This window comes from Scylla paramamosain, chromosome 16 (genome assembly GCF_035594125.1).
Source record: "Scylla paramamosain isolate STU-SP2022 chromosome 16, ASM3559412v1, whole genome shotgun sequence".
NCBI lineage: Eukaryota > Metazoa > Arthropoda > Malacostraca > Decapoda > Portunidae > Scylla > Scylla paramamosain.
In genome coordinates this window covers 20,408,766-20,426,265 of record NC_087166.1, presented here as the reverse complement: position 1 = coordinate 20,426,265, position 17,500 = coordinate 20,408,766, and the positions used below count along the sequence as shown (strand labels likewise).

Here is a 17,500-nt window from a genome sequence, read left to right as displayed (position 1 = left end):
GTGTGGAGGAAGAGAGTTGTCTTTAGAGGGCAGGCTGTGACTGCTCCCTTGTGTTAAGAGACACCAGCCTCTGTGTTTCCATCTAGGGAGAGGACCATAAATGTCCCTAGGTCGGATTGCCTTTCTGTCAACGATCCTAAGTGTCTTGACACCCCCCTCAACTTTTTCTTCATTTTCTGCAACATTCGCGGTCTAAGAAATAATTTTCAATCTATAGAACACCACCTCTCCTCTTCTAAACCTAATCTTTTTTTCCTCACTGAAACTCAGGTGTTTGAGGCAACTGACAGTAGCCCCTTTTCTGTTCCCTCCTACTTTCTTTATCTTCATTTTCGATCCAAAGCTGGATGCTGCGTTTATGAGCGCAATGACTTAACCTGCTCTCGTGCCCACGCTCTTGAATCTTCCGAGTTTTCCGCCATCTGGCTACAGCGTCACTCTCAAACTAAATTTATCTGTGTTGTATACCTCTCACCTAACTCCTCTGACTATAAGAAATTCTTTGACTACTTAACTTCCAAAGTGGAGCACATTCTGACCCTCTTCCCTTTTGCAGAGATCTCCATTCTTCGAGACTTCAATGTTCACGACCAGCTTTGGCTTTGCTCTCCCTTCACTGACAATCCTGATGAACTAGCCTACAACTTTTCTATCCTCCACGACCTAGAGCAATTGGTGCAACACCCTACTCGTATTCCTGATCGTCTTGGAGATACGCCCAACATTCTTGACCTTTTCCTGACCTCTAATCCTTCTGCTTATGCTGTCACTCTTTCTTCTCCGTTGGGCTCCTCCGATCACAATTTCATATCTCTATCTTGTCCTATCGCTCCAATCACTCCTCAGGATCCCCCTAAGCGAAGGTGCCTCTGGCGTTTTGCCTCTGCTAGTTGGGGGGACCTGAGGAGGTATTTTGCTGATTTTCCTTGGAATGACTACTGCTTCCGTGTCAGAGACCCGTCTTTGTGTGCTGAGCGCATAACAGAGGTGATAGAGTCTGGCATGGACGTGTACATTCCTCACTCTTTTTCTCGTCCTAAACCTTCTAAACCTTGGTTTAACACAGCTTGTTCTCGTACTATACATGATAGAGAGGTGGCCCACAAGAGGTACTTAAGCCTTCCATCACCAGAATCTTATGCACTTTATATTTCTGCCCCGAACCATGCCAAGTCTGTTCTCGAACTAGCCAAAAATTCCTTCATTAACAGAAAATGTCAAAACCTTTCGAGATCTAACTCCCCTCGTGACTTCTGGCATCTAGCCAAAAATATCACCAATAACTTTGCTTCTTCTTCTTTCCCTCCTCTATTTCAACCAGATGGCACCACTGCTATCACATATATTTCTAAAGCTGAACTCTTTGCTCAAACCTTTGCTAAAAACTCTACCTTGGACGATTCTGTGCTTGTTCCTCCCTCTCCTCCACCCTCTGAGTACTTCATGCCACCTATAAAAATTCTTCGCAATGATGTTTTCCATGCCCTCGCTGGCCTAAACCCTCGGAAGGCTTATGGACCTGATGGGGTCCCTCCTATTGTTCTCCGAAACTGTGCCTCCGTGCTTGCACCTTGCCAAGTCAAACTCTTTCAGCTCTGTCTGTCAACATCTACCTTTCCTTCTTGCTGGAAGTTTGCCTACATTCAACCTGTTCCTAAAAAGGGTGACCGTTCTAATTCCTCAAACTACCGTCCTCTTGCTTTAATTTCCTGCCTATCTAAAGTTTTTGAGTCTATCCTCAACAGCAAGATTCTTAAACATCTATCACTTCACAACCTTCTATCTGATCGCCAGTATGGGTTCCGTCAAGGCCGCTCTACTGGTGATCTTCTGGCTTTCCTTACTGAGTCTTGGTCATCCTCTTTTAGAAATTTTGGTGAAACTTTTGCTGTTGCCTTGTATATATCAAAAGCTTTTGATAGTCTGGCACAAAGCTTTGATTTCCAAACTACTCTCCTACGGCTTCTATCCTTCTCTCTGTAACTTCATCTCAAGTTTCCTTTCTGACCGTTCTATTGCTGCTGTGGTAGACGGTCACTGTTCTTCTCCTAAATCTATTAACAGTGGTGTTCTTCAGGGTTCTCTCCTGTCACCCACTCTCTTCTTATTATTCATTAATGATCTTCGAAACCAAACTTTTTGTCCTATCCACTCCTACGCTGATGATACCACCCTGCACTTTTTCCACGTCTTTTCATAGACGTCCAACCCTTCAGGAGGTAAACATATCACACAGGGAAGCCACAGAACGCCTGACTTCTGATATTTCTAAAATTTCTGATTGGGGCAGAGCAAACTTGGTATTGTTCAATGCCTCAAAAACTGAATTCCTCCATCTATCAACTCGACACAACCTTCCAGACAACTATCCCCTCTTCTTAATGACACTCAACTGTCCCCCTCTTCTACACTGAACATCCTCGGTCTGTCCTTTACTTATAATCTGAACTGGAAACTTCACATCTCATCTCTAGCTAAAACAGCTTCTATGAAGTTAGGTGTTCTGAGAGGTCTCCGCCAGTTTTTCTCACCCCCCAGCTGCTAACTCTGTACAAGGGCCTTATCCGTCCATGTATGGAGTATTCTTCACATGTCTGGGGGGGTTCCACTCGTACTGCTCTTCTAGACATGGTGGAATCAAAAGCTTTTCGTCTCCTCAACTCCTCTCCTCTAACTGGCTGTCTTCAGCCCTTCCCTCACCGCCGCAATGTTGCATCTCTAGCTGTCTTCTATCGCTATTTTCATGCTAACTTCTCTTCTGATCTTGCTAACTGCATGCCTCCCCTCCTTCCGCGGCCTCGCTGCACAAGACTTTCTTCTTTCTTTCACTCCTATTCTGTCCACCTCTCTAACGCAAGAGTTAACAAGTATTCTCAATCATTCATCCCTTTCTCTGGTAAACTCTGGAACTCCCTGCCTGCTTCTGTATTTCCACCTTCCTATGACTTGAATTCCTTCAAGAGGGAGGTTTCAAGACACTTATCCATCAATTTTTGACCACTGCTTTGACCCTTTTATGGGACTGGCATTTCAGTGGGCATTTTTTTTTTATTAGATTTTTGTTGCCCTTGGCCAGTGTCCTTCCTACATAAAAAAAAAAAAAAAAATATATATATATATATATATATATATATATATATATATATATATATATATATATATATATATATATATATATATATATATATATATATATATATATATATATATATATAACCAACTCTCGGGAATCGAGAGGTATATACTGAAAGGGAAGGTACATTTAATGTCACCATAGCGGATGCAACCCTATAATGGAAAGCTTTAGGGAAATTCGGCCGAGAAATATATAGTTGAGAATTTGAATCGCCAAAGATTGACAAACAAGAGACTGATTCAGGAAAACGATGGACTCGATATCAGCACCTCAACAATAAGAACTGGCGACGAAAGTCCCTTTGAAAGTCACCAGCATCCATCAGTAAGTTAGGGATTGGGGAAGAGCGGAACGCACCAGATGCCAGGCGGATACCAGCGTGTGCACCAAATCCAACACACGAAACCGAGCCTCGGTAGCAGACGAATAAATTTCACATTCGTACTCCAATTTCGAAAGAATGAGAGTTCGGTGCAAGGCCAGGAGGATCAACGCCCAAAGAAGTATGAGCCAAAACTATTAGAAGTGAAAGCGCCTTCATACAAGCTGTCTTATTAAAACAAAGCTGGGGTACCCAAGTCAGGCAACTGTCATATAGAAGTCCCATGAAAGGATTTTCGTCCATACAAGAGATTCTTCTATCATATAGGTACATGTATGGATCAGGATGAACACCACGAAGGCGGCAAAAATACATGGTACATGTATGGATCAGGATGAACACCACGAAGGCGGCAAAAATACATGGTAACAATCTTTGAAGCCGAGAAACAAAATCCACCTGCAGCTTCCTTTCAATCAATGGCATCCGCGCCGCAGGAAAGGAGATAGACAAGTCATCGACATATAAGCTAACACGTACACCTTCCGGAAGTACACCAATGATACGGTTTACAGCTACAGCGAAAAGGTGTGACACTAAGTGTACTTCCTTATGGCAAAACGGAGATAAAAGCTGTTGTATAAAAATAGGAAGTCGGCCACGGAGACCAAACTCGAACAGATTAATTAAAATGCCATGACGCCAGGCTGTCATAAGCTTTCTCTGAATAAAAAGAAAAAAAAAGACTGTGACATGGTGATGTTAATTAGCAAATGCCTCATAAATGGAAGATTCCAGAGACAATAAAGCATCAGTCGTAGACCACATTTTCCTAAAACCATACTGAACAAAGACACAAGTAACTGCCTCTTTCGAAATAACACATAAGCCTAACATTCACCATCTTTTTCAGCTTACTAATGCATGAAGTAAAAAAAAATGGGCAATAATTGGTCGTTAGCCGATGATCCTTTTTAGGCTTTGGAATGGGGATAACTACAACCACACCCCAAGAAGATGGAAAATCACCGGTATTTCAAATAAAGTTATAGAGGTCAAGTAAAAAGATAAAAGCTTCATCGGACATGTGGCACAATGAAGGATATGGGGTGTCATTGGGACCCTGGGAAAAATCATAGCACTGGAACAAAGCGTAGCTCAGAGGGACGTTATAAGACTCTCCACCACGGGAGGCAAAATTGACGGCAGCAGATTCCTAATGTCGACGATGAAGTGCCATAGGTACAGTTCCATCCTTTCTGGAGACAATAGCAAACAGATTGACAACTGTCTTAGGGTCAGCCACCGTCCCCCCATCATTGGATAAAACAGGTGGGGGAGGTGCAGAATACCTCACAGATATTTTGCGGACTCAGTTGAAGAGCTCGGTGAGTGGAGTGCGTAATGTGGTGGAAGAGATATAATTCTTCCAAGAATCCTGCCGAGCAATCTATAAGGTGCGCCGGGCACCGGCACGCGCTTGTCGAAAAGCTTCAAAGCAGTGGATGTCCCCACGATTTCATCGAAGGCGAGAAAAGGCAGCACGCTTTTCTCGAATGACAGCTGTGCAATCTGCATTCCACCAGTGAACAGGACATTTAGGAAACAAGCCAGAGGTCTTTGGGACTGAAGAGGAGCGGAGTGCAAGACATCGGTAAAGTATGTTACTGCCTCTTCACAATTTCCATCTCATTTACTGAGAAAGCAGGAGTGCTGAGTTCCGTGAATATGTGCCATTCCAACTTGTCTAGACGTCATCAGGAAGGACGTGATTGTGGTGCACAATCAGTTGACTCTAATAGAATTGGGAATTGATTGCTTCCATATAAATCTGGTAAAACACTCCAATTAAAATTCAAAAAAAGAATTAGAGGTACAGAGAGAAAGATTTATTGCTGTAAAAGTATCGGTTTGACTCTGGAAATAGGTTATGTTTCCAGAGTTTAAGATCTCTAATAAGAACATAAGAAATGAGAGAATATGCAATAAGCCATCAGGCCTACACGCGGCAGTCCCTGTATGAATCATACCTACGTATTTCCACCTATCATCCCCATCCATAAATCTGTCAAATTTGTTCTTAAAGCTCACTAATGACAGCACTAACAACCTGATTACTGAGTCCGTCCCATTGATCTACCACTTTATTTGAAAACCAGTTTCTTTCTATCTCTTTTTTTAAACATAAATTTTCAAGCTTGAACCCATTATTTCTTGTTCTATCCTGGTTACTGATCCTAAGGATTTTACTTACATCCCCCTTGTTATTCCCCTTATACCACTTAAAGGTCCCCTCTTAACCTACGTCTCTCTAAAGCATACAAATTTAACAGCTTCAATCTCGCTTCGTAAGGAATACTCCTCTTCCCCTGTATGGGAAGAAGCAGTAGGCACCTGCCGAAACAATAATTATTCCCAGTGAGGTCTAAAGCACTGGATCAGCGGGTGCTGTGGACTTATTAAACCCAGCTGTGACCTCAGTGAACGTTTCCCTATGTCTCACAACACAAGGTGGGCAGTCACAGCTAGTCCTCTAAAGACAACTCTCTTCCTCCACACAAAACTACAAACACCCTTCACTCAAAAAAAAAAAAAAAAATCAAAATTATCATGAGTCCCCATCTCGGGAGGGGACCACAAATGTCCCCAGGTCGGACTGGCCTTCTGACAACGACCCTAAGTACCTTGACACCCCCCCTCATTAACTTCTAAGATCTAATTTTCAATCTGTAGAACACCATCTCTCATCTTTTAAACCTTATCTTTTTTTCCTCACTGAAACTCAGGTGTCTGAAGCAACTGACAATAGCCCCTTTCTTTCTCTATCCTCATTTCCAGTCTAAAGCTGGATGTAACGTTCATGTGCGCAACAACTTAACTTGAATGGATAGGACTTCTTGTCCTATCCACTCCTACGCTGATGATACCAACCTGCACTTTTCCGCGTCTTTTCATAGACGTCCAACCCTTCAGGAAGTAAACATTTCACGCAGGGAAGCCACAGAACGCCTGACATTTGATCTTTCTAAAATTTCTGATTGGGGCAGAGCAAACCTGGTATTGTTCAATGCCTCAAAAACTCAGTTCCTCCATCTATCAACTCGACACAACCTTAATTAAAGACAACTATCCCTTCTTCTTCAATGACACTCAAGTGTCCCCCTCTTCTACACTGAACATACTCGGTCTGTCCTTTACTTGTAATCTGAACTGGAAACTTCACGTCTCATCTCTAGCTAAAACAGCTTCTATGAAGTTAGGTGCTCTGAGACGTCTCCGCCAGTTTTTCTCATCCCTCCAGCTGCTAACTTTGTACAAGGCCCTTATTCATCCATGTATGGAGTATGTATGCTTCACATGTCTGGGGGTGTTCCACTCATACCGCTCTTCTAGACCGGGTGGAATCAAAAGCTTTTCGTCTCATCAATTCCTCTCCTCTAACTGACTGTCTTCAGCCTCTCTCTCATCGCCGCAGTGTTGCATCTCTAGCTGTCTTCTACCGCTATTTTCATGCTAACTGCTCTCCTGATCTTACTAAGTGCATGCTTCCCCTCCTCCCGGGGCCTTGCTGCACAAGACTTTCTTCTTTCTCTCACCCCTATTCTGTCCGCCTCTCTAATGCAAGAGTTAATCAGTATTCTCAATCATTCATCCCTTTCTTTGGTAAACTCTGAAACTCCCTGGCTGCTTCTGTATTTCCATCTTCCTATGATTTGAATTTCTTCAAGAGGTGGGTTTCAAGGCACTTACCCTTTAATTTTTTACTACCGCTTTGGATCTTTTTTTGGGACTGGCATCTCAGTGGGTTTTTTTTTTTCTTATTGGATTTTTTTTTTGCCCTTGGCCAGTGTCCCTCCAACATAAAAAAAAAAAAAATCCTTTAAGTCATTCTCCTTTGTACTAATTCTAATAGACCTATATCCTTTCTGCAATATGGGGATCAGAACTGCACAGCGTAACCTAGACGAGGTCTGACCAGTTTATAATACAACTTTAATATTACTTCGGGGTTTCTACTTTTAAAACTCCTAAAAATGAATCCTTATATCCTATTTGCCCTGTTTCTGGCCTTTATGCATTGCTTTCTTAGACGGAGTTCAGAGCCAACTATAACTCCTAAGTCTTTTTCGTACCCTGAATGTACCAGAGTTTCATTGTTTATTGTGTACCTACTGTGTGGGTTTCCTCTACCTACGCTAAGTACTTTGCATTTGTTGATATAAAACAGCATTTGCCATGTCTGTCTGTCTTCGATTCTGACCTAATTAATATACCTATCTTCGTGTGATCCGCAAACGTACTAACATCACTACTAATTCCACCATCCAAGTCAGTGATATATATTACAAACAACAATGGCTCTAATACTGATCCCTGTGGCATCCCACTAATTGCTTGACCCTACTCGGATTTAGAGCCATTTATTACAATTCTCTGTCGCCTGTCGCTTGGCCATGACCTTATCCAATCTAACACCCTGCCATCTATCCCGTGCGCCCTAATCTTTCTCAGCAGCGTCTAATGGGGTACCTTTTCAAATGATTTACTAAAGTCCAAATATAGGATGTCATAGGTATCACCATTATCTGCCGCCTCGTAAACCTTATTGTAAAAACTCGATAAAAGAAGAAAAACTCGATTGTAAATCCTCGATAAAAGAAGCAAGTAAAAGACCACGAGAGTTGACAGCGTCATTGTCCCACAAAGGATGGCGATCATTAAAGTCTTCCAATAATAGAAAAAGAGAAGGAAGAGTATTTACAAGGTTACGTTCCTTTCAATAGGAGCATTTGGAGGCAGATATAGGCTGAATAATATATAAAAACCGATTTATAAAAATCTTAGCAGCAACAACCTGCAGTGGCGAGTGAATCTGCAGATTGAAAAAAAGAATATCTGTGCGAATAAAGATGGCAGCGCCACCATGGTGGCCCTGACCAGAAATAGGAATGAAGAAGACCGGGGGAGGAGGACTCCTCGTCAAAGACGTATCGGTATCGCTCTTGGAGGAGGACTTATTTGGAAGACGAGTAGAGAGACCCTCTATACCCATATCAGAAATGGATGAATCACTTTAATTGATTACGTCTGCCTCAGGGATATCTGACGATCCCACATAAATCTTTCTAGGGGGAAGGGGTGCTCGTTGAGTCTAGGGGCTCAGCAGACCCCCGGGAACGTTTCTGGTGGGACTGGGGAGGAAGCGTGGGAAAATTGTTAGTATGTGGCTGTGGAGGCATAAAAGTCTTAGGAGTCGTTCGTGGTTGGTAGTCCACTGGGTCGTGGACTTCGGCAATATGTATTTTTGTACAAGGAGTCTGTGATGTAGCAGGTGAAGATGCAGTGGAGGGCTTTGCTGACAATGTAGTGTAGGGCTTGACTGAAGATGCAGACGAGGTGACACTTTCCAAAACGGAAAGCCTTTTGCAGACGGTAACTGAAAGAGAGACATTCTCATAGGAACAGGAGGAAACAATTAATGGTTGCCAAAGGCGGGAAGGTGTTACAACATTGTTACTTGTAGTAAAGGTGGAAGAACTAGAGTCGAGGGAGGAGGCTTATGTTTTTGCCCCACCATCCTTCTGTCTATACAGTTCTAAAGTGTCTAAAGTTCCCACTCGGCACTACCGAGACTGAGTTGAGAATTAGCCAGTTGAAGGATGTCTTGCTCAAGACAGTACCTCTTGCATTGTCGAGAACGTAGCGGGTGAGCTTCCCTACAGAAGCAGTAAGGTTCTGATTCGCATTTAGGAGTAGGGTGTGAATCAAGGGCAGAGCAGTGACCGCACCGGGGACGATTTGGGCAATTCTTCCTTCTGTGACTGAACTTATAATACCAGTAACATTGTAAAAGACGGTCAGCGAATGCCTTTACTAGAAGAGAAAGAGGATCGTTCTTTGCACGTTCAGGGAGAAAAGATGCACATGTTGGCAGACATGCGTAATCCTTGTCCGCCTTGCCTCGGTGGCGGGCATGCGAGCTGCCCGGCAGCTTCACTTTATTTATATTATAGTTTCATTTAAATTGATATATCTACAACTGATTTTAGAACTGTATTTCTTTGGCCACCACTTCTACACAGTATCAGAAGAAGTACATATTAACTAACAGAATATATATATATATATATATATATATATATATATATATATATATATATATATATATATATATATATATATATATATATATATATATATATATATATATATATATATATATATGCTCCTGGCTGAATATAAGTTATTACACAGGTAGTCGAGGTGTCGGACGTTAAAAAATTAGGTCAGCTGCTGTGGCGAGCAGAACAGTGCCGAGGTTACCTCCTCCTACTGAAAGATGCTTCGGCCCTCATGCATCTTGCTGAGCACACCCCTCATGATGCCTGGGACTATTCTGGAAAGTGAGTACATGCATAGCGATACGTTTTCATGCACAACGTGAGAATCATTCGAGGAGAAATGGAAGTGCATTTCTTAAGAAACAAAAATCAACAATTCTAATGGACTGTAGTGCTTAAAAGATAGTTGACAATAAAGAAAAAAATGGTCGAAAAAAAATATTAAATTTTGATTTTCAGTTCATGGAGTAAACTTTTTTTTTTTTTTTCATAGGTAGGAACACTTGATGTCAGAGGGGATTCTCAGCATCAGAGAGAGAGAGAGAGAGAGAGAGAGAGAGAGAGAGAGAGAGAGAGAGAGAGAGAGAGAGAGAGAGAGAGACTAACGTCCCTTTTTCTCCCCGACGCTAAGTTCTCTAGCTGAGACATTCGATCAGCAAGTGACATATTTTACGGAGTCTAGGAATTCAGCGCAGTAAGGCTGCACCGCTAGGTGTATGAAATAATCGTTACGTCATCTTGACTTGTCAGGTTTGTGGTGGCTGGGCTCAGCATTATTCAGCTGGACGCCTTCACGCAAACCACAACGGGCCGCAAGACTGAGCACATAGTGGGCATAGTGCAGGTGTGTCCTAAAATGCAGTTCACTTTAGATTAAGGGGCATTATTATATAACTGAATTCTGCACCGAGACACGTTTTAAATAGGAGGGTGAAATTTAAATATAACTGAAGAAGAAGGACAATCTTGAAATTTATGTGAAATATATAAATGATGGAAATGTCTTTTTGAATAATGAAGATCACTAAATTCATCATACTGCTCTGTTAAAAAAAAAAAAAATCGATAAGTATCTATCGGTTTTCTGTCATATCTTCTGGCCTATCATGTCACACAATGTAAAGTAGAGATGTCGACATAAGAGGGAATAGGACAAGAGGATTGATTGAAGATATAATTAAAAAAATAAATGAATAAAAGTGGATAACATGGCCGCGCTATGCGGAACACCATTTTTAATAAGTTTAGGTAAATGAACACCGAATGTGTGTCATAACAACAATGAAGCAGAAAATACTTTGTTAAGATAATGTATAAATAAGAAGAAAGACTGCGTGGCAAAATAGATCCCTTTGCACTACAAATATTAAATGTTAATGAGTTTGGGTGAGGGATGAGGGGAAGAAAGGACGACACAAAGCACAAAGTTAGCAACTTAAAAAATGTGTTAACAATGAGAGAGAGAGAGAGAGAGAGAGAGAGAGAGAGAGAGAGAGAGAGAGAGAGAGAGAGAGAGAGAGAGAGAGAGAGAGAGAGAGAGAGAATAGTAGATCAAGTGTCTTCAAATTTGTGGGAGTTTTTAGTCAACCCATCCCTTTAATAAATTGAAATTTCAGAAAGACTGAACTAGACTGTGTCCATGATTTACTTAGTACACAGATTATATATGTGTGTGTGTGTGTGTGTGTGTGTGTGTGTGTGTGTGTGTGTGTGTGTGTGTGTGTGTGTGTGTGTGTGTGTGTGTGTGTGTGTGTGTGTGTGTGTGTGTGTGTGTGTGTGTGTAATCTTTAATGCATACCAGTTCAGCATTAGAATCTGAATCTAGATCATCATTTTGAAAAGGTGTCACGGGCATTGCACCATTTTATAATTAATACACTATTGGTTTCATCTATATTAGCTCTTCTAAAACAAATTATATCATCAAACTTAGATGTTAGCAGTAGACTATTGGACACAAGTTTTTCAAGGGGCATGTTGGCTTCAGCCATGATATTATATGCAGTTTTGTACTTGTTTGCTGCATCTCGGATACTTTCAGCTTCACTGAGCCAATTCTCCGTATACATGTCTTTCTCCTTATTCTGAACAACATCACTCTTAGGGTAATTACTCAAATGGTACTGAACAGCAGCTTTGAAAAAGGATTTGCAGTGTTGCCAAAGATAACGTCAGTGAAGATTATGTGTCTCACCCCATTTTCACTTGGTAGTAAAATTTTATGAATATTTCTATCTTTGCTATATTGACTTAGTAGCAAAAACATCCTTTTGCAATATCAGCAGAAACTACATAAGAGCAGCGTCTAAATCTAATCAAGATCTGCACCAAGTTATGATTAAGGGATGGACCCGTCATCACACAGTCATTAAGAGTGATTCCGTTTGGTCCCTTTGGCTAATGCACTAAATTCTAGTCGCACTTTTGTGGTACTACTGCTTAACTTAACAAGAATGTGGGGCAAATAATAAACGGTGCTATCACAAGCAGTCTCCTCTACCGACACTTCTTTAATTATCCCCTAAGATTCATAGTTATCAAAAACCTTTTTATACTAAACCTTCAAGTCTTCATCCTTGTCTAATATAAATAAAAGTTTCCTTAACTTCTTGGCAGGTTTCTCATTCTTCATCAATATGTCCTTCAGAGTGTCATCTTTCCATTTCAACTGCACTTCATACTGACCAACCACGAATTTTGCCTTATTACTAAATCCTTCAACTGCAGCATCTATACTATTTCCCTTAATCTCCCTGCTACTAATACCAACATGTTTTTAGATTCCAAAATGTTGACAAATCAGTATCCGTTATATTAGAATACCTCAATAACTGAGATGATGAAGGCATGCATAATATATCCAAGCATTTACCAACATTACCAAACAAAATACAACCAAACACAAATTGCATTGTAACAATGTATACTATTTAAATGTTATCTACAAGAATTACTTTACTGCAGTACTAGTCCAGATCAATGAGAGTATTAGTTGCCAAGTGATAACTTTGGTCAAAATCATGAACTAACTTTAAGTGACTAAACACATCTAGAACATGAGCTGGGACTATTGCTCGTAAAAGAGGTTGACATGTATTGGGGACGTACATATATATATATATATATATATATATATATATATATATATATATATATATATATATATATATATATATATATATATATATATATATATATATATATATATATATATAAGAACATAAAAACATAAGAAATAAGGGAAGCTGCAAGAAGCGACCAGGTTTACACGTGGCAGTCCCTGTATGAAATATACCTACCTATTTCCATCTATTATCCCCATCCATAAACTTGTCTAATCTTCTTTTAAAGCTCTCTAGTGTCCTACCACTAACAACATGATTACTGAGTCCGTTCCACTCATCTACCACTCTATTTGAGAACCAATTTTTTCCTATCTCCTTCCTAAACCTAAATTTTTCAAGCTTGTACCCGTTATTTCTTGTTCTACCATTTTTTTTTTTTTTTATGTAGGAAGGATACTGGCCAAGGGCAACAAAAATCTAATAAAAAAAATGCCCACTGAAATGCCAGTCCCATAAAAGGGTCAAAGCAGTGGTAAAAAAATTGGTGGATAAATGTCTTGAAACCTCCCTCTTGAAGGAATTCAAGTCGTAGGAAGGTGAAAATACTGAAGCAGGCAGGGAGTTCCAGAATTTACCAGAAAAAGGAATTAATGATTGAGAATACTGGTTAACTCTTGCGTTAGAGAGGTGGACAGAATAGGGGTGAGAGAAAGAAGAAAGTCTTGTACAGCGAGGCCGCGGAAGAAGGGGAGGCATGCAGTTTGCAAGATCAGAAGAGCAGTTAGCATGAAAATAGCGATAGAAGACAGCTAGATATGCAACATTGCAGCGGTGAGAGAGAGGCTGAAGACAGTCAGTTAGAGGAGAGGAGTTGATGAGACGAAAAGCTTTTGATTCCACCCTGTCTAGAAGAGCAGTATGAGTGGAACCCTCCCAGACATGTGAAGCATACTCTATTCATGGACGGATAAGGCCCTTGTACAGAGTTAGCAGCTGGGGGGGTGAGAAAAACTGGCGGAAACGTCTCAGAACACATAACTTCATAGAAGCTGTTTTAGCTAGAGATGAAATGTGAAGTTTCCAGTTCAGATTATAAGTAAAGGACAGACCGAGGAGTTCAGTGTAGAAGAGGGGGACAGTTGAGTGTCATTGAATAAGAGGGGATAGTTGTCTGGAAGGTTGTGTCGAGCTGATAGATGGAGGAATTGAGTTTTTGAGGCATTGAACAATACCAAGTTTGCTCTGCCCCAATCAGAAATTTTAGAAAGATCAGAAGTCAGGCGTTCTGTGGCCTCCCCTGCGTGATATGTTTACCTCCTGAAGGGTTGGATGTCTATGAAAAGACGTGGAAAAGTGCAGGGTGGTATCATCAGCGTAGGAGTGGATAGGACAAGAAGTTTGGTTTAGAAGATCATTAATGAATAATAAGAAGAGAGTGGGTGACAGGACAGAACCCTGAGGAACACCACTGTTAATAGATTTAGGAGAAGAACAGTGACCGTCTACCACAGCAGCAATAGAACGGTCAGAAAGGAAACTTGAGATGAAGTAACAGAGAGAAGGATAGAAACCGTAGGAGGGTAGTTTGGAAATCAAAGCTTTGTGCCAGACTCTATCAAAGGCTTTTGATATGTCCAAGGCAACAGCAAAAGTTTCACCAAAATCTCTAAAAGAGGATGACCAAGACTCAGTAAGGAAAGCCAGAAGATCACCAGTAGAGCGGCCTTGACGGAACCCATACTGGCGATCAGATAGAAGGTTTTGAAGTGATAGATGTTTAAGAATCTTCCTGTTAAGGATAGATTCAAAAACTTTAGATAAGCAGGAAATTAAAGCAATAGGACGGTAGTTTGAGGGATTAGAGCGGTCACCCTTTTTAGGAACAGGTTGAATGTAGGCAAACTTCCAGCAAGAAGGAAAGGTAGATGTTGACAGACAGAGCTGAAAGAGTTTGACTAGGCAAGGTGCAAGCACGGAGGCACAGTTTCGGAGAACAATAACAGGGACCCCATCAGGTCCATAAGCCTTCCGAGGGTTTAGGCCAGCGAGGGTATGGAAAACATAATTGCGAAGAATTTTAATAGGTGGCATGAAGTAGTCAGAGGGTGGAGGAGAGGGAGGAACAAGCCCAGAATCGTCCAAGGTAGACTTTTTAGCAAAGGTTTGAGCAAAGAGTTCGGCTTTAGAAATTGATGTGATAGCAGTGGTGCCATCTGGTTGAAGTAGAGGAGGGAAAGAAGAGGAAGCAAAGTTATTGGAGATATTTTTGGCTAGATGCCAGAAATCACGAGGGGAGTTAGATCTTGAAAGGTTTTGACATTTTCTGTTAATGAAGGAGTTTTTGGCTAGTTGGAGAACAGACTTGGCATGCTTCTGGACAGAAATATAAAGTGCATGAGATTCTGGTGATGGAAGGCTTAAGTACTTTTTGTGGGCCACCTCTCTATCATGTATAGCACGAGAACAAGCTGTGTTAAACCAAGGTTTAGAAGGTTTAGGACGAGAAAAAGAGTGAGGAATGTACACCTCCATGCCAGACACTATCACCTCTGTTATGCGCTCAGCACACAAAGACGGGTCTCTGACACGGAAGCAGTAGTCATTCCAAGGAAAATCAGCAAAATACCTCCTCAGGTCCCCCCAACTAGCAGAGGCAAAACGCCAGAGGCACCTTCGCTTAGGGGGATCCTGAGGAAGAATTGGAGTGATAGGACAAGATAAAGATATGAGATTGTGATCGGAGGAGCCCAACGGAGAAGAAAGGGTGACAGCATAAGCAGAAGGATTAGAGGTCAGGAAAAGGTCAAGAATGTTGGGCGTATCTCCAAGACGGTCAGGAATACGAGTAGGGTGTTGCACCAATTGCTCTAGGTCATGGAGGATAGCAAAGTTGTAGGATAGTTCACCAGGATGGTCAGTGAAGGGAGAGGAAAGCCAAAGCTGGTGGTGAACATTGAAGTCTCCAAGAATGGAGATCTCTGCAAAAGGGAAGAGGGTCAGAATGTGCTCCACTTTGGAAGTTAAATAGTCAAAGAATTTCTTATAGTCAGAGGAGTTAGGAGAGAGGTATACAACACAGATAAATTTAGTATGAGAATGACTCTGTAGTCGTAGCCAGATGGTGGAAAACTCGGAAGATTCAAGAGCGTGGGCACGAGAGCAGGTTAAGTCATTGCGCACATAAACGTAGCATCCAGCTTTGGATCGAAAATGAGGATAGAGAAAGTAGGAGGGAACAGAAAAGGGGCTACTGTCAGTTGCCTCAGACACCTGAGTTTCAGTGAGGAAAAGAAGATGAGGTTTAGAAGAGGAAAAGTTAATGAAGAAAAAGTTGAAGGGGGTGTCAAGACACTTAGGGTCGTCGACAGAAAGGCAGTCCGACCTGGGGGACATTTATGGTTCCCTATAACCATGGTTGCTGATCCTAAGAATTTTGCCTACATCCCCCTTGTTATAACCCTTATACCACTTAAAGACTTCTATCAGGTCCCCTCTTAACCTACGTCTCTCTAAAGAATGTAAATTTAACAGCTTCAACCTCGCCTCGTAAGGAATACTCCTCATCCTCTGTATCCTTTTAGTCATTCTCCTCTGTACTGATTCTAATAGACCTATATCTTTCCTGTAATGTGGGGACCAGAACTGCACAGCGTAGTCTAGATGATATCTGACCAGCGCCAAGTATAACTTTAATACAGTAAAATCCCTCTTATCCGGCATCAACGGGACCGCCGACATGCCAGATACTTGAATATTGCCGGATACTTGAATCGAGGTGAAATTATGTCCACAATCACCACCCTACACTCATGCATCTTACTATAACAAAGATCAGCTGATCTTAACCAGCAGCTGATCTGATCAGCTGCTTAAGTGTAAGCACAACACGCTTCTTCTTTTCTACAACATTAGGCATGATGAAGGCGTCAGGCGATAAACAGTACACACGCAGGGCTGAATCACTGAGTAAAAACAGTGCAGTGGGCCGCGGGTGGCGCGAAGCAGTGCGCTCTGGTGGCGAGGGGACAAAGTATGCCTCACGCGGGAATTTTAATCGATTTTATGAGTACACATTGATTTTTTATTGATTTTAAGGCTCAGGGAAAAATGTGCCGGATACTTGAAGCTGCCGGATACTCGAATGCCAGATGAGTGGGATTTTACTGTACTACTTCCGGCCTTCTACTTTTAACACTCCTAAAAATTAATCCTAGTACCCTATTTGCCCTGTTTCTGGCTTCTATGCATTGTTTTCCTATACGTAGTTCAGAGTTAACTATAACTCTTAAATCTTTCTTGTACCCTGTACCTACCAGAGTTTGGTTGTTTAATGTGTACCTATTGTGTGGATTTCCTCTACCTACGCTAAGCACTTTGCATTTATTGATATTAAATTGCATTTGCCATCTATCTGTCCATTCATTCATTCTATCTAAATTTGCCTGCAAGGCGATGGCATCCGATTCTGACCTGATTTACTAACATCACTACTAATTCCACTATCCAAGTCATTGATATATATTAGAAATAACAATGGCCCTAATACTGATCCCTGTGGCACCCAACTAATTACATGAGCCCACTCGGATTTCGAGCCGTTTATTACCACTATTTGTCGCCTGTCACTAAGTCATGACCCTATCCAGCCTAACACCTTCTCATCTATCCCGTGTATCCTTATTCTTCGTCCTGTATACCTGATAAAATCCCTTGGGGTCCGTCTTCGCCTGGCTGGCTACCTTTAATTCATAATTGTTCTTAGCTTTCCTCGTTAACTTCCTGACTGTTCTAACTAATTCATTATATTGTGTCCTTAAAACATCTTCACCTGCCCTTAATCTCTTATATATACTTC

General features: G+C 41.4%; 1 protein-coding gene and 1 long non-coding RNA gene across 2 annotated transcripts in view; both read left to right on the top strand.

The window, feature by feature from the left end:
• Positions 1–9,845, top strand: part of LOC135107825 (uncharacterized) — a 33,244-nt gene extending 23,399 nt beyond the window's left edge. The window contains exon 3 of the long non-coding RNA XR_010272012.1: positions 9,714–9,845. This is a non-coding gene — a long non-coding RNA (uncharacterized LOC135107825). The remainder of the gene's footprint in view (positions 1–9,713) is intronic.
• Positions 9,846–10,336: 491 nt separating this feature from the next.
• LOC135107824 (ionotropic receptor 93a-like) overlaps positions 10,337–17,500 on the top strand; it is a 101,233-nt gene continuing 94,069 nt past the window's right edge. Inside the window, exon 1 of the mRNA XM_064018113.1 lies at positions 10,337–10,424. The gene's annotated coding sequence lies outside the window, so the exon portion shown is untranslated. The remainder of the gene's footprint in view (positions 10,425–17,500) is intronic.